Here is a 26,693-nt window from a genome sequence, read left to right on the forward strand (position 1 = left end):
CCAGGCTGGAGTGCAGTGGCAGGATCTCGGCTCACTGCAACCTCTACCTCCTGAGTTCAAGTTATTATCCTGCCTTAGCCTCCTAAGTGGCTGGAATTATAGGTGCTTGCCACCACACCCAGCTAATTTTTGTATTTTTAGTAGAGACAGGGTTTCACCATGTTGGCCAGGCTGGTCTCGAACTCCTGACCTCAGGTGATCCACCCGCGTTGGCCTCCCAAAGTGCTGGGATTATAAGCATGAGCCACTGTGCCCAGCCTGTTTGTTTGTTTTTTTGCTTGCTTGGTTGCTTGCTTGTTTTTAGAGAGATTGGGTGTCTCTCTGTTGCCCAGGCTGGAATGCAGTGGTGCAATCATGGCTCATTGCACCCTTGACCTCACTGATTCAAGCAATCCTCCCACCTCAGCCTCCAGAGAAGCTAAGACTATAGGCACATGCCACCATGCCAGCTAATTTTTTGTAGAGACAGGGTCTTCCTCTGTTATTGTGCCAGGTCCCAGGTTACTTCTGGGCTCAAGCGATTTTCCAACCTTGGCCTCACAAAGTGCTAGAATTGCAGGCATGAGCCACTGTGCCTGGAAACAACTGTGTTTTTTGATCTTTCTGTCTTCTATTAGCAGAGGCTTCCAAGAAGATGATACTCATGGAAACTGCACTAAGTTGCCCAAAAACTCATGTTCTTAAGTTATAGAGTCACAGCCATTTGAAGCTGGAGAAAACCTTAGAGATGAACCTTCTTATTTTCTTTAAATCTAGTAACAGTTGTTGCTGACCAGTAGCATGTATTTAGAAGGATGAAAAGACAATTACACAAATACTGTAGTATAAAGGGAAATTACTCATGATGAAAGGGCTATGCACATTTAGAGGAGAGAAATTATAGGCAATTAATTACAGGGTTCAGGAAAAGCTTAAATCCTTCCAAGGTTTTGTAAATATTAGAAACAGAGTATGTAAATCATCTAGTATAGTGTTTAGCACCAAGTGGCTCTGAATACAAGGCAATTTATTTTACTATGGAGAAGGTGGCATTTGATATGGAGCTTGGAAAATGGAATTCATGTGGATAGAATAGAGGAGGAAAGGTGTTAAGATGTTGGAGATGACAGGATCAAAGGCACAGGATGGGAGAGGCGGCAGGGGCGGATATTCAGTAAATGGTAATAGTTCAGCTTGGCTGGTGTGAAGAAGTGCGTAAAAATAAAACAAATTATGCTGGAAAAGTGAAGCAGTTGATGGGATAAAAGCCCTTTCCTGCCGCAGTGAGCACAGTGACATGATCTCTTGCTTAAGGAAGAGATAATTTAGGAGCTGTGTGTTGAATGCACAGGAAAAGGGAAATATTGAGACATACATTTGTGAAAATGCTATTAAATTTTTCCAAGTAAGAGATACTGCGCTAGGATAGTGGTGAAGGTAGTAAAAAACAAATTATGGATTTGCGAGGTAATGTGATAGTCAAAACTACGGAATACAGCAACTGACTGGATCTGAGAGGAGAAAGAAAATGGATTCAAAAGCAAAGATTGGGCCAGGCACGGTGGCTCATGCCTGTAATCTCAGCACTTTGGGAGGCTGAGGAGGGCAGATCAGCTGAGGTCAGGAGTTTGAGACCAGCCTGGCCAACCATGGCCAACATGATGAAACCCCATCTCTACTAAAACTACAAAACTTAGCCCAGCATGTGTGTGGGTGCCTGTAATCCCAGCTACTCAGGAGGCTGAGGCTGGAGAATCACTTGAACCTGGGAGGCAGAGGTTGCAGTGAGCCGAGATCACACCATTGCATTCCAGCCTGGGTGACAGAGAGAGACTCTCTCTCAGAAAAAAAAAAAAAAAAAAAAAAGCAAAGATTGTTTTTAAGCTTGCATGACTGGTAGGATGGTGATCACAGTAGCAGTGATGGGGAAGCCAGTAGTACGATGTGTTTTATTTGGGGGTGAGCTGGGGAGGGTAGGCACTGAGTTTAGATTCAAGTCCATTGTGATGCAGGCATCTGTCCAACAGGCATCCCTGTGTTCTTTCCCCAACCACAGCACCTCCCTTTCCACTGCTGATGCTCACACAGCTTCCCAAATAGTGTCCACCCTCAGTTGTTGTGTTAGAGGAAGTCACAGCCCTGCTTTGCTTTATTTCTTCATTTTTCATTTCTCTTGTGCCTCTAAATGAAGCTCTTGGAAATACTTCTGTTCCATCCATTATGCCTGGGCTAAACTGTCTCAGGTCCCTTAATTTCTCTGCTTATTCCACAAAAACACTTTTTTTCCTTCTACTGAGACAGGAAGTCAGGGGTTGGCATCCTCCCCAAAACAGGCTTCAATACCAGGTCACGGGCTGGGTTCCAGGTTGCTCCTTAGAGCCTTCCTAGAGACAGGTTACTACCCTCCTCCCCCACTGCCCGCTCCTGGCCCCTGACCTCCGACCTCTCTGTAAGTGCAGAAATACCTTGGGGAACAAGTGGGCTGTTACAAGGAGTTCTTGCCTCCCTTAGAAACACACATTCTTGTATCACCCCAAGTTCTATCTTCCATTCTCTGTAACTTTCTGTCAGATGGTTTCAAAATATGAAATAGCCTTTTTCTTTTCTTTTGAAATGGAGTCTCGCTCTGTCACCCAGGCTGGAATTCAGTGGCATGATCTCAGCTCACTGCAACCTCTGCCTCCCGGGTTCAAGGGATTCTCCTGTCTCAGTCTCTGGAGTAGCTGGGATTATAGACGTGTGCCACACCGGCTGATTTTTTTTTTGTATTTTTAGTAGAGACGGAGCTTCACCATGTTAGCCAGGCTGGTCTCGAACTTCTGACCTCAGGTGATCCACCCGCCTCGGCCTCCCAGAGTGCTGGGATTACAGGCGTGAGCCACCAAATCGGCTTCTCTGTTTATTTTCTAATTCTCTAATTCCCTGTTTATTTACCAAAATTGATCAGCAGCCAATTTGTGGGAAGGAAAAGGGCTTCTGGTATTCTTGCTTTCAGGGAAATGAGATGAGGAAGAATGGAGCAGGAGCGATTGTGCTTCATTCTACAGCAAGGCTGCTTGGGCTGAGCCTGCAGGGGAGGAGCCCTCAGAGGCATCTGAAATGGCCTTTGCAAGTGTTATATCAGTGGGAAAATTATAACAGTAAGCTAAACTAACCCACCCTGGATCTTCCCTTTCCCTTAATTATTCCCGGGCTACTGGGTCGAGATAACTTTGGAAGACATTTAGGTTATAGTTCAAATGATAATAGGCCTTGCCCAAAACTCAACCGCTTTTGCAAAGCTAATGGGAGGGCCATCAGGCTGCGAAGGAGAGGAGCCTAAATCCTGGTTAGGCGCAGACATAAGCCATTGTCAGCCATTACGCCAGAGGTGATAAGATATGCAAGGCTGAGGTAGGAGGATCACCTGAGCTTGGAAAGTCGAGGCTGTAGTGAGCCATGATTGCACCACTGCACTCCAGCATGGGTGACAGAGTAAGACCCTGTCTCTAAAAAAAAAAAAAAGGTATGTAACTTCCCTAGTTATTCCTGCAAATAACACCACTATTGTAGAACCTCAGATTGGCCCTTGGAGCTATCTTTCCAGGTTTTTTTTTCTTTTCTTTTCTTTTCTTTTGACAGAGTGTCTCTCTGTCGCCAGGCTGGAGTGCAGTGGCACGATTTTGGCTCAGTGCAGCCTCCGATTCCCTGGTTCAAGTGATTCTCCTGCCTCAGCCTCCCAAGTAACTAGGACTACAGGCACAAGCCATCACACGCAGCTAATTTTTGTATTTTTAGTAGAAACAGGGTTTTACCATGTTGGACAAGATGGTCTCAATCTCTTGACCTTGTGATATCTGCCCACCTCAGCCTCCCAAAGTGATGCGATTACAGGCGAGGGCCACCGTGCCCGGCCAGGTTTTTTTTTGTTTTTTTTTTTGTTTGTTTTTTTTGAGACAGTCTTGCTCTGTCACCCAGGCTGGAGCGCAGTGGCGCAATCTCCTCTCACTGCAACCTCTGCCTCCCAGGTTCCAGTGATTCTCCTGCCTTAGCCTCCCAAGTAGCTAGGATTACTGGCATGTGCCAACGTGCCTTTTTTTTTTTTTTTTTTTTTTTTTTTGTATTTTTAGTAGAGACAGGATTTCACCATGTTGGTCAGGCTGGTCTCGAACTCTTGGCCTCAAGTGATCCAACCGCCTCAGCCTCCCAAAGTGCTGGAATTACAGGTGTGAGCTACCATGCCCAGCCTCCTCCTGCCCAGTTTTATGTGGCTTCCAGGATATCTGGTTCTCCCATTATCCTGTAAGCTCCTTGAGATCAAGTACCATTCATTACTGCCTTCCCATAGTACTCAGCGCAGGGTCTCACACTGCAAGTATTCAATTAATATTTGTTGAATTTATTTGAGTGTAACCCACATGCTCATTTTTACCAATGAACAAACTAAGACCCAGGGGTAAAAGAGACAGCGCAAGGTCCTACAACTCGTTTAGTGGCAGAAATAATCCATATAATAACCCATCCTCCCAGAATTACAATAAAGCAGCTTTAGAACAGCTGGGAAATTCACTGGTTTGCACTATACTAAGCTAAGCTTTGTAAGAAGGAGCTTTGTAAGAACGAGCTCTGGCTTAACCCTGATCACTTTCCACTGGACACAAAAATGCTCAAATGAAACCAGTGCCCTACACTCCAGGCAGAGCTAGAGAACCCAGCACCAATTTAGTGCATACAATAGATAACTTAAACATTCAATAACAAATGCCAAAAGCCAGCTACAAAAGTTGCCAATTTAAGCCACTAGAGGGAATCAAAGGCTCAGATTCGGTTGATGTCCCAAAAAGACCGGAACATTGTGGTGGGTGTGCTTTGACAGTCAGCCAAGTCCTATTTATACCATATCCAGAATTAAATACAGCAGTGCAGGGAGGAGCCCCTCGGTGAATACAAATGGCTTTATCAAGGCAGGGAGCCACGAGATCGGGGCGCATACACTTCTAGTCTTCCTTGAACTTCAGTTGGTTAGACTCCAGGAGGCCACTGCGATTTCTACAGATTTCTAAGGTCCTTCTCCTTCTGTCCTTTCCTTCCTTCCTTCCTTCCTTCCTTCCTTCCTTCCTTCCTTCCTTCCTTCCTTCCTTCCTTCCTTCCTTCCTTCCTTCCTTTCTTTCTTTCTCTTCCTTCCTTCCTTCCTTCCTTCCTTCCTTTCTTTCCTCCTTTCTTCCTTTCTTTCCTTTCTTTCCTTTCTTTCCTTTCTTTCTTTCTTTCCTTTCTTTCTTTCTTTCTTTTTCACATTAAATCTTTTACATTTTTTCACATTGCCCAAAGGATCTTCTGTACTTTTTTTTTTCTTTCTTTTTTTAACCCACCTAAGCAGAGAGGGGCCTGGGTTCTCTCTTTTTTTTTTTTTTAAGACAGAGTCTCACTCTGTTGCCCAGGCTAGAGTGCAGTCGCGCAATCTCGGCTCACTGCAACCTCTGCCTCCCAGGTTCAACTGATTCTTGTGCCTCAGCCTCCTGAGTAGCGGGGATTATAGGCGTGCGCCACCATGCCTGGCTAATTTTTGTATTTTTAGTAGAGACAGGGTTTCACCGTGTTGACCAGGCTGGTTTCAAACTCCTGACCTCAGGTGATCAGCCCGCCTCAGCTCCTTAAGTGGGAGCTTTTGCATGCACCTCAGGCACTTATCAAAGGACCTCTGGGAGCTTGAGAGAATTACCTTCTGGGCCTTAATGTTTCCATCTGCAAAATGGGAATTAAAGAAGACACTGAGGAAAGCAGCTAGCACCGTGAAAGCACATAGGAGTCTCCCACTAAAGTGTTAGTTCTCTTCCCCTGCTCATCTCTGCTAGAAGGGACTTTTTCTCAGATGACTGTTGCCTACAGTCAGTTAAGACTAAAGTTTTATCCTCTAAAAGGTATTTACATCTTCCTTCCTTCCTTCCTTCCTTCCTTCCTTCCTTCCTTCCTTCCTTCTTTCCTTCCTTCCTTCCTTCCCTCCCTCCCTCCCTCCCTCCTTCCTTTCTCTCTCCCTCTCTTTCTCTCTCTTTCTTTTTCTTTTTTTATTTTGAGATACAGTCTCGCTCAGTCGCCCAGGTTGGAGTGCAGTGGCATGATCTTGGCTCACCACAACTGCCGCCTCCTGGGTTCAAGCGGTTCTCCTGCCTCAGCCTTGTGAATAGCTGGGATTACAGGCATGTGCCACCACACCTGGTTAATTTTGTATTTTTAGTAGAGACAGGGTTTCACCATGTTCGTCAGGTTCGTCTGGAACTCCTGACCTCAGGTGATCCACCTGCCTTGGACTCCCAAAGTGCTGGGATTATAGGCATGAGCCACTGTGCCAGGCCATATTTACATTTTCTTAAAGATTCTCCTGAACCTTAAGACACCCCCTTCAAAGAGGTGGGCAGGAGTAACTGCGTGTGTGTGTGTGTGTGTGTGTGTGTGTGTGTGTGTTTGTTTTGAGACAGTCTTGCTCTGTCACCTAGGCTGGAGTATAGTAGCGGAATCTTGGCTCACTGCAACCTCTGCCTCTCAGGTTCCAGCGATTATGGTGCCTCAGCCTCCCAAGTAGCTGGGACTACAGGCCCACGCCACCACGCCTGGCTCATTTTTGTATTTTTAGTAGAGATGGGGTTTCACCATGTTGGCCAGACTGGTCTCAAACTCCTGACCTCAGTGATCCACCCACCTTGGCCTTCCAAAGTGCCGGAATTACAGCCATGAGCCACCACGCCCTGCCATTATGAGATTTTATTGCGATTTTACTTTTTTTTTTTTTTTAAGCTCATCAGCTGTTGTTAGTGTTAGTGTATTTTATGTGTGGCCCAAGATAATTATTCTTCCAGTGTGGCTCAGGGAAGCAAAAAGATTGGACACTCTTGAACAGTTTAATAAATTTGTATGCCTTTTCTCCTGTTCATCTGCCTCTTGTCAGTGCTTTTCAATGAATCTTCAGCAGGCAGACAGGAAGTTTTCCCTTGACCCCGACTGTATATACAATTCTGTAGGAGGGGTGCGTGTGTGTGTGTGTGTGTGTGTGTGTGTGCGCGCGCGCGCCTGCCTTCCAGGTTGTTTATGGAACACTGTATGCAGTTCACGACACAGCATGATGCAATGGAAAAAGCATGAGCTTTGGAGTCTGAGAGGTCTGGACTTGAGTAGTGGCTGTAAGACCAATTAATTCCCTGATTGCTCTGAGTTGTTTACTTTTCCGTAAAAGGAAAATAAAAACATCAACTTTGGAAGTTATTGTAAGCATTATACATGATGTATGAAAGTGTCAAGCACTGGCACATGGTATGTAGCACACACTCAGCAAATGGCGACTACTATTAATAATTGTAGTTGCTGCATTTTTTTTTTTTTTTTTTTTTTTGAGGCAGGGTCTCAGATACTCTGTCGGCCAGGCTGGAGTGCAGTGGCACAATCATAACTCTCTGCAGCCTCAACTTCCTGGGCTCAAGTGATCCTCCCACCTCAGCCTCCCAAGCAGCTGGGACTATAGGCTTTCACCACCATGCCTGGCTAATTAAATTTTTTTTTTTTTTTTTAAATTTATACGGAGTCTCACTCTGTCACCCAGGCTTGAGTGCAGTGGCGTGATCTCAGCTCACCAAAACCTCTGCCTCCTGGTTCAAGCGATTCTCCTGCCTCAACCTCGTGAATAGCTGGGATTACAGGCCCACGCCACCACACCTGGCAAATTTTTGTATTTTTAGTAGAGATGGGCTTTCACCATGTTGGCCAGGCTGGTCTCAAAGTCCTGACCTCAGGTGATCCTCCCACCTCAGCCTCCCAAAGTGCTGGGATTATAGCCGCGAGCCACCATGCCCGGCCTAAAAATTTTTATTTCATTTTTTTATAGAGACAGTGTTTCACCATGTTGCCCAGGCTGGCCTGGGCTCAAGCTCAGGCTCCTGAGCTCAAGCTGTCCTCCCCACTCAGCCTCTGAAAGTGCTGAGATCACAGGCATGAGCCACCACCTTGCTGCATTTTGAAAGACAGGGAAAACCAGAAAACATACCATGAGGACAAACCAGGATTGTGAAAAGTTTGGAAGTCGTTTTGCTTGATCACTGTTAGCATTTGGCTATAATTGCTCGCTTTTGTGTGCTCTCTCCTCTCTATTTTTTTTTTGTTGTTGTACCGTTGAAATCAAGTTGTGGACGGCATGACACTAAGTCTAAATGTTTCAGTGTGCATCTCCTAAAAATAAGCATGTTATTCCTCACAACAACAACAATATTAGCACACCGAAGAAGATTGATAATATTGTAGAGAAGGTCATTCCTGACGAGCGATTAAGGAAGACTGCAGTGAGTAAGGATGGAGGTAGTTCTGCAGAGACAGGCATGTTTTTACCGCACAGAGGGAGGGAAAAGCATTCTAGGAGGAGGGAGCACCTGGAAGCTAATGGCACCACTTGTCAGTTCCCCCCAGCCTCCCTTGTCATGAACTAGTGAAGTTCCTCTCTCATTTGCTTTCCCAATCCCACACCCAGCCCAACCCCAGAATCTCTCCAGTCCACTCCTTTTATGAGAGTCTTCAGAAGAGGAAGACCATATTTACTATGAGCTGCTAAATCTCTTGACGTTTTACCGTCTTTTCAAATACAAACATGCATTTGGTATTTAAACAGTTTGAAGCCTAAAGCCAAAGGAATGAAGCTTGCAAGTTATCAGTGGAATTTCAGACATCTGGGAATCAATACGGTGCCTAGTTATTTCCTCCCACCCCTCCAAAGAGGATATTTGTTCCTAGAATCCTTAAAATTAGTGGTGTGGATACAAGGACCCAGGTGACAGCCTGAGCTTCAGTCAGGGGGGCTGGATATTGAGCTTCTACCTCCTTCCCAGCCTGTGGGTTGATTTTAGGGGAGGAGAAGGATGGGGAAAGGGAGTGAGGGAAAAGAGAGAGGGTGAGGGAAAGGAAGGGAAGTGGGGGATGGCAGAAGGAAAAAGAAGGAGAGTGGGAGGAAGGAGGAAAAGGGAGAACCTGACACTGATGGAAGATAGTTGGAGAAGTTTTCAGATTAAACACAAACTAATTAAAAAATGGTCAACTTGGCCAGGTGCGGTGGCTTATGCCTGTAATCCCAGCACTTTGGGAGGCTGAGGTGGGCGGATCACCTGAGGTCGGGAGTTTGAGACCAGCCTGACTAACATGGAGAAACCCTGTCTCTATTAAAAATACAAAATTAGCCAGTTGTGGTGGTGCATGCCTGTAATCCCAGCTACTCAGGAGGCTTAGGCAGGAGAATCGCTTGAACCGGGGAGGCGGAGGTTGCCGTGAGCCAAGATCGTGCCAGTGTACTCTAGCCTGGGCAACAAGAGCAAAACTCCATATCACTCAAAAAAGAAAAGAAAAAAGAAAAAAATGGTCGACTTGTCTCCCCCTCTGTGAAAAACTGTCTCAGTAGGAACTTTGCAGGTGTTTATCTACATTAAAAAACTGCATTGAGCTCTTCACCTATCAGGCAAGGATGGTGCTAAGAATACAAAGGTGATGACGGTCTCTCCTACTCCTTCAAATCCTTTGAAAGATGATTGTTGATACCTCACATTAATTTAACAACGAACAATTAACTGATTCAACTGCACGATCTCATGTGAGCCCATAACTCAAATGTTATCATTTGTTATCAATCTGAGCCCTTGAGAGCCAATGTTACCAACTGTCTTTTAAAGAAGAGAAAACTGAGGATGACCACACAGCTGAGGCCACACTGCTGATAGTACACCTCTAGTTTTTATTATTTTTTCTTCCCCACACCAAAGATGATTGTCTTTTCCTTGAAACTGGCAGGTTGGAAACACAGAGATCATGTTTGTAAATGTAGATGGCACAGAGCTAGGTAGCAGAGCTAATCTGGTTGGACACACTGAGGTACATAGTTATCCTGCTGGTGGCTGAGATTCCAACCCAAAGCAAGAAGAAATTGAATGGAGGCAAATGTTAAAAGTTTCAGTGAGACACAAGTTCAGGGTGGGAAAGACCTGGAGGACCTGGGGAACTAAGAGATTTATATTGACCACCAGTATGATGTGGCCGCATTCATAGAGGTTTGATGTTCCAAACACGGGAGTAACAGCTCCATCGTACTTTATACTAGCCAACCTAGCATATCCAGAGCAACTGTGTTCAGTTTTAGATGCTGAAAACTGGGAGGGACATTGACAAAAAGGGGCATTCGGGGAGTCATGACCGACAAATGATAGGGTCAGAAAAATATATGAGGAACAGCTAATGCAGTTATAGGTGAATAAATTATGAGGATGGAAGACCAAGGGGCAACATCGTAGCTACCTTCCAACATTTAAAGGCCACAAAACAAATAATGGGTTTACTGCATTTTGTTCTTTTGGTCAGAGTTAGGGAATCAACGTGGTGCCTAGTTATTTCCTCCCACCCCTCCAAAGGGGATATTTCTTCCTGGAGGCCTTGAAATAAGTGGTGTCGCCCACACAATGGCTCACGCCTATAATCCCAGCACTTTGGGAGGCTGAGGTGGGCAGATCACAAGGTCAGGAGTTCGAGACCAGTGTGCCCAACATGGTGAAAACCCGTCTCTACTAAAAACACAAAAATTAGCTGGCCATGGTGGTAGGTGTCTGTAATTCCAGCTACTTGGGAGGCTAAGATGGGAAAATCACTTGAACCCGGGAGGTGGAAGTTGCAGTGAGCCCTGACTGCGCCACTGCACTCCAGCCTGGGTGACAGAGCAAGCCTCTGTGTCAAAAAAAAAAAAAAAGAAAAAAATTAGCCAGGTGTGGTAACCATGCCTGTAATCCCAGCTACTAGGGAGGCTTAGACAGGAGAATCGCTGGAACTCAGGAAGTGGAGGCTGTAGCGAGCCAAGATCACGACACAGCACTCCAGCCTGGGCAACGGAGTGAAACTTCTTCTCAAAGAAAAAGAAAAATGGTGGGAGTACAAAGACCAAGGTGACAGCCTGAGCTGGGGGGTGTCAGTCAAGGAGGCCAGATATCGAGCTTCTACCTCCTTCCGAGTCTGTGGGTTGGTTTTAGAGGAGAAGAAAAATGGGGAAAAGGAGTGAGGGAAAAGGGAGAAGTTGAGGGAAAGGAAGGAAAGGGCTTATGCCGTTTGGGCTTAATATGTTGACTGACTCTGTAACAGCCCTGTCTGATAAGAGAAAAAGCTCTACTGTTTCGTGAATTTTCCATTACTGGAGTCAATCAAATGAGGGTGTGTGAGGAGCTGTAAAGGGATCCCTATATGTGGATGTTAAACCCAATATTTAATGTCTTTTCTAACTATAATGTTCTATGAACTTTTTTTTTTTTTTTTTTTTTTTTTGAGATGGAATCTCGCTCTGTCACCCAGGCTGGAGTGCAGTGGTGCAATCTGGGTTCACTGCAAGCTCTGCCTCCCAGGTTCAAGCGACGTTCCTGCCTCAGCCTCCTGAGTAGCTGGGACTGCAGGTGCCCACCACCATGCCCGGCTAAGTTTTTTGTATTTTTAGTAGAGACAGGGTTTCACCATGTTAGCCAGGTTGGTCTCGATCTGCTGACCTCGTGATCCGCCCACGTCGGCCTCCCAAAGAGCTGGGATTACAGGCGTGAGCCACCGCGCCCGGCCCACTAGAACTGTTAATAATTATGAGTGCTTAGCATATTCAGGACCCTGTCTTAGTTGAATGTGATGCAAAATATAAAATACAAGTGTACACTACTGTCAGTGTATTTTGTCACCGTCAGTGAGCACTTACACAATTTATACAAAAGGTCAAGTTTTGTCCTATTGTGTATGTGGTTTTCTTTGTGTGTGCCTCAGCTGGAGTGCAGTGGCATGACCTGGGCTCAGTGCAACTTCTACCTCCTGGATTCAAGTGCCTCATCCTTCTGAGTACCTGGGATTACTGATGCACACCACCACACCCAGCTAATTTTTGTGTTTTTAGTGGAGACGGGGTTTCACCATGTTGGCCAGGCTGGTGTAGAACTCCTGACCTCAGGTGATCCACCCACCTCAGTCTCCCAAAGTGCTGGGATTACAGGCGTGAGCCACCACACCTGGCCATAGTTTTGTTCCATCATTAACATGACTTTTCAAGATGGTTGAAGGGCTCTTTCAACCATCTTGAACTGGCCCATACAACTACAGCATTTCTTTCCTTTCTGTTGCTATTTTAATCCACAAGGGGGCAGAATTTACTTATGGAGGATTAGCCAGGCCTCACCTTTGAGGTATTCTTAGTAACAAGGATTATAATGGACAAAGAATTACAGACTACTTTGGATTTAAGCTTATAAGCACTTTGCTGCCTTTTGTAGTTATGTGCTAAATTTCCAACCATGCGCATTTAATGTTCAAGGGCCCAGGGGAAAAATGAAAATCTTATAAAATACGGTTAGGCATTTGAGAGGAACTTTTCCCAGGAAATAGAAACATACACTATTTTAATAACTTAAGATCACTGTTTTAACTTATTCTAACTGCAGCAGGTGTTTACTTTGTCTAATACCAAAAAAGACTTATTTATTTTATTTATTTATTTATTTATTTAGAGACGGGTTTCACCATGTTGGCCAGGCTGGTCTTGAACTCCGGGCCTCAAGTGATCCCCCTGGCTCGGAAAAAACTTATTTTAACTGCAGAATTTATCATGAAACAAATCAATTCATCAGATGTTGTCAACTATGGCCTCTAGGTAGTTAACAAGAAAAGGCAACAAGGGAAGGAATAAGTCTGCCCTAGTGGTTTCAGGGAAATTAAGGAATTGGCAACATAACTCTTAAGGCTCTTTCAATCTTGAAGTTCAGTCTTTGTTCTAGGCCAGTAACTTACGGAATCCTGGAATGCTCTGACTATATGTAATGTAGAATCTCAAGCGTGGGCAGGCCCGCAGAAGGTCATCTAGGTCACTATCTTGCCTTCAGGCCAATTTCTTTCTTTCTTTTTCTTTCTTTTTTTTTGAAACGGAGTTTCACTCTTGTTGCCCAGGCTGGAGTGCAGTGGTGTGATCTCGGCTCACTACAACCTCCGCCTCCGGGATTGAAGTGATTCTTCTGCCTCAGCCTCCCGAGTACCTGGGATTACAGGCGCCCGCCACCATGCTTGGCTAATTTTGTGTTTTCCGTAGAGATGGGGTTTCACTATGTTGGTCAGTCTGGTCTCGAACTCCTGACCTCAGGTGATCCACCCACCTCGGCCTCCAAAGTGCTGGGATTACAGGCATGAGCCACTGTGCTCGGCCATCTGCAGGCCAATTTCATATTCAAAACTAGTCAGCTGAGAGGTATCAAGTTATTTACATTCTCTTATTGTCACTGGGATCTGAAATCACAGCAAAACAGTTCCAAGATCTTGACAGGTCTGTTAGTATCCAATTTTTAATTATTGTATATCATAACATATTCAGGGATACTGATGCTACAACATTTCCTTAAACACCCCTTATGCTTCCAGTTGTGGGTGCCACAAATTAGCAGGTACATTGACAAAATAGTTGGCACCCAGAGGCAAGTAACCTGGAGTGCATATTTGTTCAATAAAGGTGAGCAGCACCTGTTACCATCCTAGGTGCTGCCAGGGATACAGAGATGAACGACATTGTCTTTTGTGTATCCAGAGATCACAATCAAATAGAGAAACAAAATAGGCACCCAGTTCAAGGCAGTATACGATCATCAGTATTGTGTAAGAGTCAAACTGTTTCAGGAATTTAGAGGAGGAAGATCACTAAAGTGATCAGGGATGGTTTCATAGTAAAAGAAATGTTTATCCCAGACCTTGAAGAGTAGGTTAGAATTTTAGCAACTACACATGGCAAGCAATGACCTTCCAGACTGAATGGCAGCCTTCGTGATTAGCAAACCAGTTGCCAAGCTGACCTCTGCGTTTGGCAGATTGGAACATCACTGTGGACCCTTTGTCCTGATGGGTTCTCAAAGTCTGGTGGTGGGAAGGAGGATGGTCAGTAATATAACATAACTGCGCCTGGAAGCTGTGCCACTATTCTACAGACTGGGAGTTGACTATTTGGGAGTAATGTTTTGTGTTGATTTCTCCAGTAATAATTGTCAGGATAAGGATAACAATCTGGTCCACAAAGATCACTCCACCATTCAGAAATACAGCAGGTGCCTCTCTGAATTCTGTCCTTGATAATATGCTTGTATATGTCCCATGCATGTATTCATGTTTACACATGCAGAAACACGCATACACACAACTGTTTGGGAGACCCTGGCAAGAATGCCTGTGCCAGTACACAGATCAGGCAAGAATGTGTGCCTTTGATTCTGAGACTCTCAGAGATCCAGATCCCACACTAACCTATTTCATTGACATGTCTATTTATAGTCACTGCCTCATTCCAAATGCGAAGTCGCTTTCTAAATCTAAATCTTTTATTACCTTCATCAGAGAGATTCGAACAGAGGCAGAGTGGGTGGGAATTAAAAATAGACACAGACTTACTATGAAAAAGAAAATAATCGATTGTTAGGGATCCATGGCCGTGAAGAATTGAGATTATGTTGATAATAAAAATCCACTGACAAAGCCTCAATTCAGCCTTTAGTTTTATCCTGCCCCTTCCACTTTCCTATCAAAGCTAATAACAAAGAGAGAAGATGACTGGTTTGAACTTCATCCCTGCTTCTCTCATTCACTCTCCCTAGGGAGGGGCAGAAAAGCCATGAAACAAAGAATCGAGGGAGCTGCATTTTCCCTCCCTCCCTCCATTCCTTCCTTCCTTCCTTCCTTTTTTTTGAGATGGGGGTCTTACTGTGTTGCCCAGGTTGGTCTTGAACTCCTGGGGTCGAGCAATTCTTCCTCCTCTGCCTTCCAAAGGGCAAGGATTACAGGCGTGAGACACCACTCCCAGCCCTGCATTTTCTACTCACAGGAAAATCACCTCCTACATGATAAAAATCACAGATAGTACAAATTTGGCAACCTATAATTTTTAAAACCCCCAAATGAAACATTTCTTAATAATAGTAATTTTTGAGCACTTATATGTGCAAAGCATTGCTACTTGATTTATATTCATTTCCATTTCTTCATCTTCTCAGTAATCTTGTCTATTATCTTCATTCTACAAGCAGATACTGAAATGCAGAAAGATTAACTTGCCCAAGATCACACAGATCATGAGCAATTAAGCCACTATTCTAATCCAGCCATTTAACTCTAAGACCTATATGCTGAACAGTATATATTGGACTGCTACCCAGTATAGGTAGCTAACACAAATTTTTTGCTCTGGAGGTCCCTCAAAGCTTTTATCATCAGTTTTCTACTCTTGGTCATATACAAAAAAGTATATATTGAGAGAGGGTTTCACTCTGTTGCCCAGGCTGAAGTGCAGTGGTGTGATCATAGCTCACTGCAGCCTCAATCTCCTAGGCTCAAGCGATCCTCCTGCTCAGGCTCCTGAGCATCTGGAACTACAAGTGTGCACCAGTACGCCTGGCTAATTAAAAATTTTTTTTTTTTGGTAGAGACAAGGTCTTGCTGTGTTGCCCAGGATGGTCTCCAACTCCTGGGCTCAAGCGATCCTCCTTCCTAGGCTCTCAAAGTGCTGAGATTACAGGTTTGAGCCACTGCACCTGGCCTAGAAATGTTTGTCAATTTTTCTTTACTTAGACTCCCATTTTTTACATATATATAAACTCACAGTCTTCTTTACTGTTATTTGGAATAGATTAAATATTATGATTAAGCAATGGCATTTTAGAGTAGGCTTTCAGAAACTACATGTGATGAATGTAATGCTAATCAAAAACAAGTCGACACAAAAGAGTACATTCTATAGGATTCCATTCTATATGATTCCAAGGTACAGAAACAGAAAGGAAAAAAAAAATCTGTGCTGTTAGAAGTCTAGACAGTGGTTACTCCTGGAGTAAGCAGTAGTGAATAGAAGGGAACATGGTGGGGCCTTCCAAGGTGCCGGTTCTGTTTCTTGATTTGGGTGCTTGTTACTTGGGTGTGACCATTTCATGAAACTTGTTGAGCTCTACATTTATGATGGTCACATTCTTCTGTATCTATATTATACTTTATATTATCTACTGCTGCATACCAAATTGTCCCAAAACTTAGCAGCTCGAAACAATAAACGTGTTATCTCATAGTTTCTGTGGGTCAGGAATCTGAGCATGGCTTAGCTGGGTGGCTCTGACTCAGGGTCTCTCATGAGATACAAACTGTTGGATGGGGTTGTAGTCTCATCTGAAGGCTCGCATGAGGTGGAGGGAGATTTACTTCTAAGCTCGCTCATGAGGTTGTTAGCAGGTTTCAATCCTCACCACACGGACCTCTCCACAGGGCTACCTCACCACATGGCAGCTGGCTTCCCCCAGGGTAAGTGATGCAAAAAAAAGCACAAGATGAGACGTCTCAGAGGAGACATCTAATCTCTGCTGCCATATTCTACTTGTTATAAGCAATTCAATAATTCCAGCCCACACTCAAGGAGAGGGGAATATTAAGAGGCAGGAATCATCAGGTGCAATCTTAAAGGCGCATACCACACACTTTAATAAAGACTTAAAGGCCTGGTGCAGTGGCTTACGCCTATAACCCCAGCACTTTGGGAGGCCAAGGCAGGCAGATCACCTGAGGTCAGGAGTTTGAGACCAGCCTGGCCAACATGATGAAACCCTGTCTCTACTAAAAATACAAAAAATTAGCCAGGCATGGTGGCAGGCGCCTGTAATTCCAGCTACTCGGGAGACTGAGGCAGAAGAATTGCTTGAACCCGGGAGGCAGAGGTTACATTGAGCCGAGATCGCACCACTGCACTCCAGCCTGGGCAACAAGAGTGCAATTCCATCTCAAAAAAAATAAATAAAGCTTTAAAAAGTATCCATATGTGTCCTCTGCCTCCCCACTCACAATAGCAATCACTGTCTTATAGAATTAAAAATGCTTTCACAATTCACTAGTTTTTTGGCAACCACGACATCTCATAAGAGTAGGTTATGACATGAATTCTTCTTTCTGTTTTACAGAAATGTAATAAGCTTGATATGACCACTTTTATGTTTGCAAAGCACTTTTCAGATTTCACAATTCTTTTTCATACATATTTTGAGTTTTATTATGCAGAATACGTGAGAATTGTAGTTTAGTGTTATTTCCCTATGATAAATTCCAGGAAAATATATTATCAGGGTGGCATGAACAACATTATAGTTTATATTATTTATAGAGGATAAAAGGTCTCAGCCAGGCACGGGGGCTCACGCCTGTAATCCCAGCACTTTGGGAGGCCAAGGTGAGTGGATCACCTGAGGTTAGGAGTTCAAGACCAGCCTGGCCAACATGGTGAAACCCCATCTCTACTAAAAATACAAAAATTAGCCAGGCATGGTGGCGGGCACCACCCTGAATACTCTGAAATACTAATTCAGAGTATTATCTGATAATACTCTGAAAATTGTAAAATGCATACAATATACTGGTTACTATGCACTAAGGGATATAAATATATATCTATAATTTCGGCCGGGCGCTGTGGCTCACACCTGTAATCCCAGCACTTTGTTGAGACTGAGGCGGGTGGATCACAAGGTCAGGAGATCGAGACCATCCTGGCTAACACAGTGAAAGCCCGTCTCTATTAAAAATACAAAAATTAGCTGGGTGTGGTGGCGTGAGCCTGTAGTCCCAGCTGCTGGGGAGGCTGAGGCAGGAGAATGGCATGAACCCGGGAGGCGGAGCTTGCAGTGAGCTGAGATCATGCCACTGCACTCCAGCCTGGGCGACACAGCAAGATGCCATCTAAAAAAAAAATATATATATATATATATATATATATATATATATATATATATATATATATTTATCCATTTAATCAGACCAATCCTACAAAGCAAAATTTTGCCTCATTTTGCAGAGCAAAACCTGAGACTCAGAAAGGCTTATTTGCTAAGATCTAAGAGATAATAATTGGTAGGGCCAAAATTTCAAGTAAGTTTGACTTGAGACCTTTTATCTTTTATTTTATTTTTATTATTTTAAAAATTTTTTTAGTCAGAATCTTGCTCTGTTGCCCAGGCTGGAGTGCAGTGGTACGATCTCAGCTCACTGCAGCCTCTGCCTCCTGAGTTCAAGCAATTCTTCTGCTTCAGCCTCCTAAGTAGCTGGGATTACAGGCACTTGCCACCATGCCTGGCTAATTTTTGTATTTTTAGTACAGACAGGGTTTTACCATGTTGGCCAGGCTGGTCTTGAACTCCTAAAATCAGATGATCCACTCACCTTGGTCTCCCAAAGTGCTGGAATTCCAGGCGTGAGCCACCATGCCTGGCTGAGACCTTTTAACCTCCATATATAAAATAAAGTGTAATGCTGTTCATGCCACCCTGATAATATATTTTCCTGTAATTTGTCATAGGGCAATTTTTACAAAAGCTGTACCATCCTGATCTTAGGGGGAAAAAAGGAATTATCTTCAAAGATTATGGCAGGTAGAATATGAAAGGCAGTAATTCACTCTCTGTATGGCATTTGTGTACAACACTAAAGAATGTGGCAATCTTTCTCCAAGACACTAATACTACTCACCTATGATCACTTGGGAGAAATCTTTGGAATATATTCTTATGAATGTGTTCATGGAAAGCTGACCATATGCATCATACCATTCATTTCATACACACTTTTTAAGTGGCTTTAAAACAACAAGTGTATAAATTCTCGAAGACCGCAATAAACTTTTTTTTTTTTTTTTTGAGATGGAGTCTCACTTTGTTGCCCAGGCTGGAGTGCAGAAGCACGATCTTGGCTCACTGCAACCTCTGCCTCTGGAGTTCATGTGATTCTCCTGTCTCAGCCTCCCAAGTAGATGGGATTACAGGCATGCACCACCATGCCTGGCTATTTTTTTTTTTTTTTTTGTATTTTTCATAGAGACAAGGTTTCAACATGTAGACCAGGCTGGTCTCGAACTCCTGACCTCAGGTGATATTCCTGCCTTGGTTTCCCAAAGGGCTAGGAATACAGGCATTAGCCACCACGCCCAGCCAAGACTGCAATAAACTTTAATCTGCTTTTTACATCAAATGTGTGGGCAGAACTATAATCAAACTTAGCTCATGCTTGACAAAGAAAATCTTGGAGCTTCTTTTCTCCCAGAGACAGATCAGTGCAATTAAAAATCTGGACCTCGATCTGTATGCAACTTAATGATGGTATGCAGATAAATGGGCTAAACCAGACTTCCGTTTTTCTCATTAAGGTGACAAGAATAGATCCAGCATTGCAATTTGGCTCCTACACCCAGTTTATATCCTAGCAGAAAACGTCACATCTCAGCAAGGGAAGATTTGTAATGCCAAGTCATTTCCCCTAACTTTACTTTGTTCCTGTCCCTCCCTGACACCCAAATGACTCAAATGGCTGCCTCACACTCATGTATTCATTCATTCACTCATGTGTTTACTCAAGTGACCTAACTATGAGTCTTGAGTTTGTCTTGCCAGGAAATTGTCTTCCAGGTGATCTTTGCATTTTCTTTCTTTCTTTTCTTTTTTTTGAGATGGAGTTTCACTCTTGTTGCCCAGGGTGGAGTGCAATGGCACGATCTTGGCTCACCGCAACCTCTATCTCCCGGTTTCAACCGATTCCCTTGCTTCAGCCTCCTGAGTAGCTGGGATTACGGGCATGCACCACCACACCCAGATAATTTTGTATTTTTAGTAGAGATGGGGTTTCTCCATGTTGGTCAGCCTGGTCTCAAACTCCCGACCTCAGGTGATCCACCTGCCTCGGCCTCCCAAAGTGCTGGGATTACAGGCATGAGTCACCGAGCCCGGCTGATCTTTGCATTTTCATCAGAGCATCAAACCAGTTCTGGCAGACCGCCTTTCCTGTAGACCCGGTGTGCTTCATGCTTACAGGGGGTAACGAAGAACAAGAAATCACCCAAGTACTTTAGTATCTAAGATGGGCAGTTCACAAATCTAATTAATTATTAGCATCCCTCAAAAAGCCTTTAAACACTTCTTTGAATAATGTAATGTAAGCATATGGTAAACATTCAAACAGAACAAAATAGTATACAGTGAAAAGTAAGTCTCTCTCACACGTGGCCCTCAGTTTCCCTCCTACTAGTTCATATACATTTTATGTCTCACATTATTTTGTGTTTTTTTGAGACCGAGACTGGCTTTGTCCCTCAGGCTGGAGTACAGTGGCACAATCTCTGCTCACAGCAATCTCCGCCTCCTGGATTCAAGCGATTCTTCTGTCTCAGCCTCCCAAGTAGCTGGGATTAGAGGCGAGCACCACCAAGCCCGGCTAATTTTTGTATTTTTATTAGAGACAAGGTTTCACCATGTTGGCTAGGCTGGTCTCGAACTCCTGACCTCAGGTGATCCACTCACCCTGGCCTCCCAAAGTGCTGGGATTACAGGTGTGAGCCACCTCTCCTGACCTGGGGTCTTATCTTTATCCCTGGAGTTGTAAAATTTTACTGTGATGTGTTTTGGTATAAGACTTTTTTCCATTAACTTATTTTGATATGTCTTTTAATCTAAAGACTCATTTAAGTGTCAGGAAATGTTGTTGTACTATTTAAAAATAATTCGGCTGGGTTCAGTGACTCACGCCTCTAATCCCAGTGTTTGGGAGGCAAAGGCATAAGGATTGCTTGAGCCCAGGAGATTGAGACCAACCTGGGCAACACAGTGAGACGCCATCTCCACAAAAATAAAAAAGTAATACTAAATAAAAATAAAAATAATTCATGTCATTTTCCCTTCTTTTTCATATACTCATCTTTCAGATGTTGGACCTCCTGGACTGATCCTCTATTTTTTTTAGATCTTTTCTCCCATGTTGTTTGGTTGAGTTGTTCCAAGAGTTTGTCAAGGGATCTCTTGGATGGCATTATGAGATAATTGTTAAAATCAGCAATTCAAATACCAGAAAAATTATTTTTTAGTTCTACAAGCTTGGGCAAGTTCTTTATCCTCTCTGTCTTAGTTTTCCTATCTATAAAATGGAGGAAATAATTGTATTTAATTATTTGATGATTAAATGATTATTAAAGCATGTTATGAGAATTGAGTTTAATACATGTCTGAAACATAGTAAATGTTCAATAAATATTGCTATTATTGTTATTATTATCGTATTCTTGTTTGATGGATACTATGCCTTCCGTTAGTCTCTCAGGATATTAACACAGGGTTCATTGCATAGTCTTTGTTTCTATTTGCTTTTCTCTTACTTTTCTCAAATGTCTCATGTTATATTGAGAGATACTAAAAAGCTGTTTGTGGCTGGGCATGGTGGCTCATGCTTGTAATCCCAGCACTTTGGGAGGCCGAGGCTGGCGGATCACGAGGTCAGGAGATCAAGACCATCCTGGCTAACATGGTGAAACCCCGTCTCTACTAAAACTATAAAAAATTAGCCAGGCATGGTGGCAGATGCCTGTAGTCCCAACTACTCGGGAGGCTGAGGCAGGAGAATGGTATGAATCCGGAGGCAGAGCTTGCAGTGAGCCAAGATCGCGCCACTGCACTCCAACCTGGGCAACAGAGCGAGACTCCGTCAAAAAAAAACCAAAAAACAAAAAAAGCTGTTTGGAAATGCTGTGAATGAGCAGGACTTTACAGTGGGCTTCTTTGTAGGCTGTTTGATTGTGGGATTCCCAATGTCAGTGTCTGGTCTTTTTTCTGAAGCTGTTGAATTACTCCAGAGAAATTTTTTTTTTTTTTTTTTTTTTTAGATGGAGTCTCGTTCTGTCACCCAGGCTGGAGTGCAGTGACACAGTCTCGGGTCACTGCAACCTCCACCTCCCAGGTTCAAGCAATTCTCCTGCCTCAGCCTCCTGAGTATCTGCGATTATGGGCATGTGCCACCATGACCGGCTAATTTTTGTATTTTTAGTAGAGATGGGGTTTCACCATGTTGGCCAGACTGGTCTGGAATTCCTGGTCTCAAGTGATCTGCCCGCCTTGGCCTCCCAAAGTGCTGAGATTACAGGCGTGAGCCACCTCACTTGGCCAGAAAAAAATTTTAAAATCACATGTCTGTCAGTGGGAGGTGGGTAATGACTGCCAATATTCTCTGAGCTGAGTGGGTGTAGTGGGTCAGGAGTATACCTATATAGATTCCAGTCCCTGAGACTTTTAATGAACTGGCTTATAAGCACTGGGGTTTCAGCCACTGTGTTTTTGTAAGTCAGTTACCTCTCTTCCACCTGCTTTCATCAGCCAAACATTTGTTGACATTTCTCTTTCACCTTTATTTCCTCCCCCATTTTCAGCCACCCAAGTAGCTGGTACTGACTGCTGGCATGTGCCCTTGCGTCTGGCTAATTTTTGTATTTTTTTTGTGGAGATGGGCTTTTTGCCATGTTGCCAGGCTAGTCTTGAACTCCTGGACTCAAGCAATCTGCCTACCTAGGACCTCCCAAAGTGCTAGGATTGGGAACCACTGTGTCTGGCCCTTTACTTTCATTTTAGTGGGTTTTGGGGAGGAAACAGAGAAAAATACATGTGTTAAATCTACCACATTACCTAAAATATCAGTAAGTGATTTAGGGGGCAGGTCCTGTCTTCTAGACTATAGACATTTTCTGTGCTCCATTTTTATTTTTCAGTTTTTTTAGAGATAGGGTCTTGCTATGTTGCCCAGGCTGGTCTTGAATTCTTGGGTTCAAGAGACCCTCCCAAACTTTCCTAGTAGTTGTGATTACAGGCGTGAGCCACCATGCCAGGTGCTCTGCTCCATTTTTGAGAACGACAAAATATTTAATCTGATCTGTGGCTTTTTATCCTCCCACTTCCCCTGTTCAACAGACAGTCATCGTTGGCAGGGTTGTGTCTGTCAACTGCGATACTGCCTGTGATATTGGCTCTCTAACCCTGGGACAGATAGGACAGTCCTCCGGGAAACAGAACAGCTTGTCCGTGTACTCAGGAAGCTCATGTTGGATACACAGAGGCCACACTCCTACTGGAAAGCTTTTCTGTTGCAACACCCTCTGCTTAGAATGATAGAAAAGGAGAAAAAGCTTCTATTTCCCAATAGGCTCTCTCTTATCCAGAGAACCTTATCTGGGAAAAAGGTAGCAGAGAAACGTGAAACCAGGTTTCATCAGGAATGAGGGAATTGCCCCTCATTTTGCTAATTTTGACTATGAAACCCAAAGAGAAAATGCGTGTGGGATTTTGTTTTCATGTCTTGTTTTTTTCTTACTTTCCCCCTCTCTTCCTCCCTGTCTTCCCTCCTTTCCTTCTTCCTTTCTTTCTACTCACCAGGCATGTTGTATTTAAGCTATTTTGGTTCAGACTAAGGGAAATGAATCAAGGCTTTCGGAACAAATTACAGAAGTACCCAAATGTTCAGGATGAAGCCATCATGTCCATTGTAAACCAAGGCCTGCTCTGCCCAAAAGAACTTGTTCCTGCACCCTCATCCCTTTTGCTGTGTTTGCAGCTTGGAAACCCTACCAGACACTGAGGTCTTCTTAGGAAAAATATTTGTTCAAATCTTTCATTTTCTCTGTGGTCTTTAAAAGCCACTCTGGTTTCTAGTCCAGGAATCAGCTTTTCTGGGCATATCATATTGGCCTCCAGCTGTGACCCTTCTGGGGGCATGAACTCTGCAGAATTCTAGCAGAGATCTGAAGATTTTTTTCTTTTCTTTTCTTTTCTCTTTTCTTTCCTTTCCTTTTCTTTTCTCTCTCTCTCTTTCTTTCTTTCTTTTTTTTTTTTTTGAGACAGAGTCTTGCCCTGCCACCCAGGTTGGAGTACAGTGGTGTGATCTTGGCTCACTGCAGCCTCCACCTCCTGGGTTCAAGCCATTCTCGTGCCTAAGCCTCCCAAGTAGCTGGGATTACAGGCATGTGCCACCATACTGGCTAATTTTTGTATTTTTAGTAGAGACAGTGATTCACCATGTTGGCTAGGCTGGTCTTGAACTGCTGGCCTCAAGTGATCTGCCCAGCTCGGCCTCCCAAAGTGCTGGGATTACAGTGGTAATCCCACTGCGCCTGGTCAAGGTTTTTGTACATGAGAAATTGGTGGCAAGTGCCATGAGGAAGTGCGGCGTACACACAGGCAGATTTCTTTGACTGTTAGTTCCTGTGTCAATCAGGGAACTTGCAATGTGGCCATGTGTTATGTATAGCATTGTACAGGGATTTTGTGGAACATGTGAGAATAGACACAATCCATACACAATTCCTGACTCCTGTCCTCATGTAGCATCCAGTGTAGTTGTAAGGCATGTGAAAAAATTAGCAAATACTATAAGACAGCACAAAATTGACACTACCTCTAATGCTGTGGCAGCTCAGAGGAGATGGTGACCCATAAATGATGAAAATCAGTGCAGAAAATGAAACATGAGTGACAAATGGAGGGAAAATGTAAAGGAGAAAGGAATGAGCTCTGGATGTTTGGGTGGGAGTGAACTCATTACTCAGGGTTAGATTGCAAGGGAAAGAGAAAAGGAGCAGTGAGGAGCGAGCAATTCATGTGAGGGGAGACTTAGGAGAAGGAAACTTCTAGATAAATATTATTGGAATTGGCCTACAGAGAACAGCCGTATTATATATTTTTGGTGTTATTTTTAGTTTAACGACAAGTATCTGCTTTTATCTATAATTTTCTTTTTCTTTCTTGTTTTGTAGTGATGGGGGTCTTGCTATGTTGCCTAGACTGGTCTCGAACTCCTGGCCTCAAGTGATCCTCTTGCCTTGACCTCCCAAAGTGTTGGGATCACAGGCATGAACTACCATGCACAGCTCACAGTTTTCCCAGTTGATTGGTTAGCTAATCTTTGAGATTAATCCAGAGGCAAGTAGAGATCTATTTCACCCCTACCTCCCAAAACCCCTCTTAAATATCCAGGATTTTTGGTGGGCTGTGGTGTCACAGGTGAGTGAATTGAAATCATTAGGGAGTTGGATGTATTTCATTCAGCATGCAGGACTATCTGGCAGCAGAAACTAGAAGGGCCAAATTCTACTTCTCTGGATTTTGCCTCTGCAATAATCTAACAGTCATTTGCTCATATCACTTTTTAGAATAACCAGTCATTTAATGTCATTCATTCATTTAATAACTACTTACTGAGCCCTTGCTATATGTCAGGCACCATCTGCAGTGCTGGGCATACAGCAGTGAACAAAATGGATGTTCTCCTTTATTTTGTCCTCTCAGAAATGTGTACATATCCCTGAGGGTTTTGGGCAGTGAGACAGAAACACATAGCATTCTAAGATAATTATGTAATCAGTATTTTCTTGGAGCGTCAGTTTACTAAATAAGTAATTGAAAACACTGCCCTGTTTTTAAATATATATATATATGTGGAGTGGAATACAAAATTTATATGCATTTCTTTTTTGAGACAGGGTCTGGCTCTGTCACTGAGGCTGGAGTGCAGCAGTGGTGATATAGCAGGACAAGCCACAGACAAAACTCCTCAGACACTGGATTAAAGAAGGAAGAGGTTTTTCATTTGGCCGGGAGCATCGGCAGATTCGTGTCTTAAGAGCCGAGCTCCCCGAGAAAGAAATACTTGACCTTTTTAAAGGCTTACAACTTTAAGGGGTCCACGTGAAAGGGTCGTGATAAATCGAGCAAGCATGGGAAACGTGACTGGGGCCTTCATGCATCAGCTAACAGAACAGAAAGTTTTACAATGCTTTTTTCATACAGTGTCTGGGATTTATAGATAACACAAGTAGTTTAGGTCAAGGGTTGATGTTATTATTATTACTTTTTTTAATTCCTAGGGCCAGGTGGTGGTGCCAAGGTTGTCTGACTATTTATCTTACTTTTGTTTCTTTCTCTCTTTCCTACTTGTGAACTAAGCAAGGTGAGGGGAGGAGGGCAGCAGGAGTAGTAGTGGTCTCCTTCCTCAGTGAGATCTCGGTTCACTGCAACCTTAGCCTCCCAAGCTCAAGTGATCCTCCCACCTCAGCCTCCCGAGTAGCTGGGACTATAGGTGTGCACTACCATGCCTGGCTAATTTTCTGCCTTTTTAGCAGAGACAGGGTTTCACCATGTTGTCCAGAAGGGTCTTAAACTCCTGAACTCAGGCAATCTGCCTGCCTCGGCCTCCCCAAGTGCTGGGATTATGAGCAAGAGCCACCACACCTGGCCTTATATGCATTTTTAAGCTAAAGCAAGACTTCAAAGCAATGCCAGGCTTTGGCAGGTTGTTCTGGGCTATGTCCCAAATCTCCAGAGGTCCACGTGCACACTACTCTGCCTTTAGGAGCACTCATGGAGAAGTTTGCAAAGCACTGCCCTACTTAACCTCAAGTGGCCTTACCACTGCCTACAAGATCAAGAGGAGACTCCTGCACGAACACTCAAGGTTTTTCAGGATGTGGACTGGGGGCCACGTTCCCCAGCACTCACTTTCCCTCCCCTCCCCTCCCCTCTTCTCCCTGCCCTTCCCTTCCCTTCCTTTCCTTTCTTTCTTGAGACAGAGTCTTGCTTTGTTGCCCAGGCTGGAGTGCAGTGGCATGATCTCAGCTCACTGCAATCTCTGCCTCCCGGGTTCAAGCGATTCTCCTACCTCAGCCTCCCAAGTAGCCATGATTACAGGCATGTGCCACCACACCTGGCTAATTTTTTTGTATTTTTAGTAGAGACGGGGTTTCACTGTGTTGGCCAGGCTGGTCTCAAACTCCTGACCTCATGTGATCCACCTGCCTGACCTCATGTGATCCACCTGCCTCAGCCTCATGTAATCCCTCTGCTGGGATTACAGGTGTG

At 43.9% G+C, this 26,693-nt stretch overlaps 1 protein-coding gene across 3 annotated transcripts in view; it reads right to left on the minus strand.

Moving 5' to 3' along the window:
- Positions 1–26,693, minus strand: part of CLMP (CXADR like cell adhesion molecule) — a 121,762-nt gene that overhangs the window by 27,125 nt on the left and 67,944 nt on the right. The window lies entirely within an intron of this gene.

The sequence above is a fragment of the Macaca fascicularis genome, chromosome 14 (genome assembly GCF_037993035.2).
Source record: "Macaca fascicularis isolate 582-1 chromosome 14, T2T-MFA8v1.1".
Classification (NCBI taxonomy): Eukaryota; Metazoa; Chordata; class Mammalia; order Primates; family Cercopithecidae; genus Macaca; species Macaca fascicularis.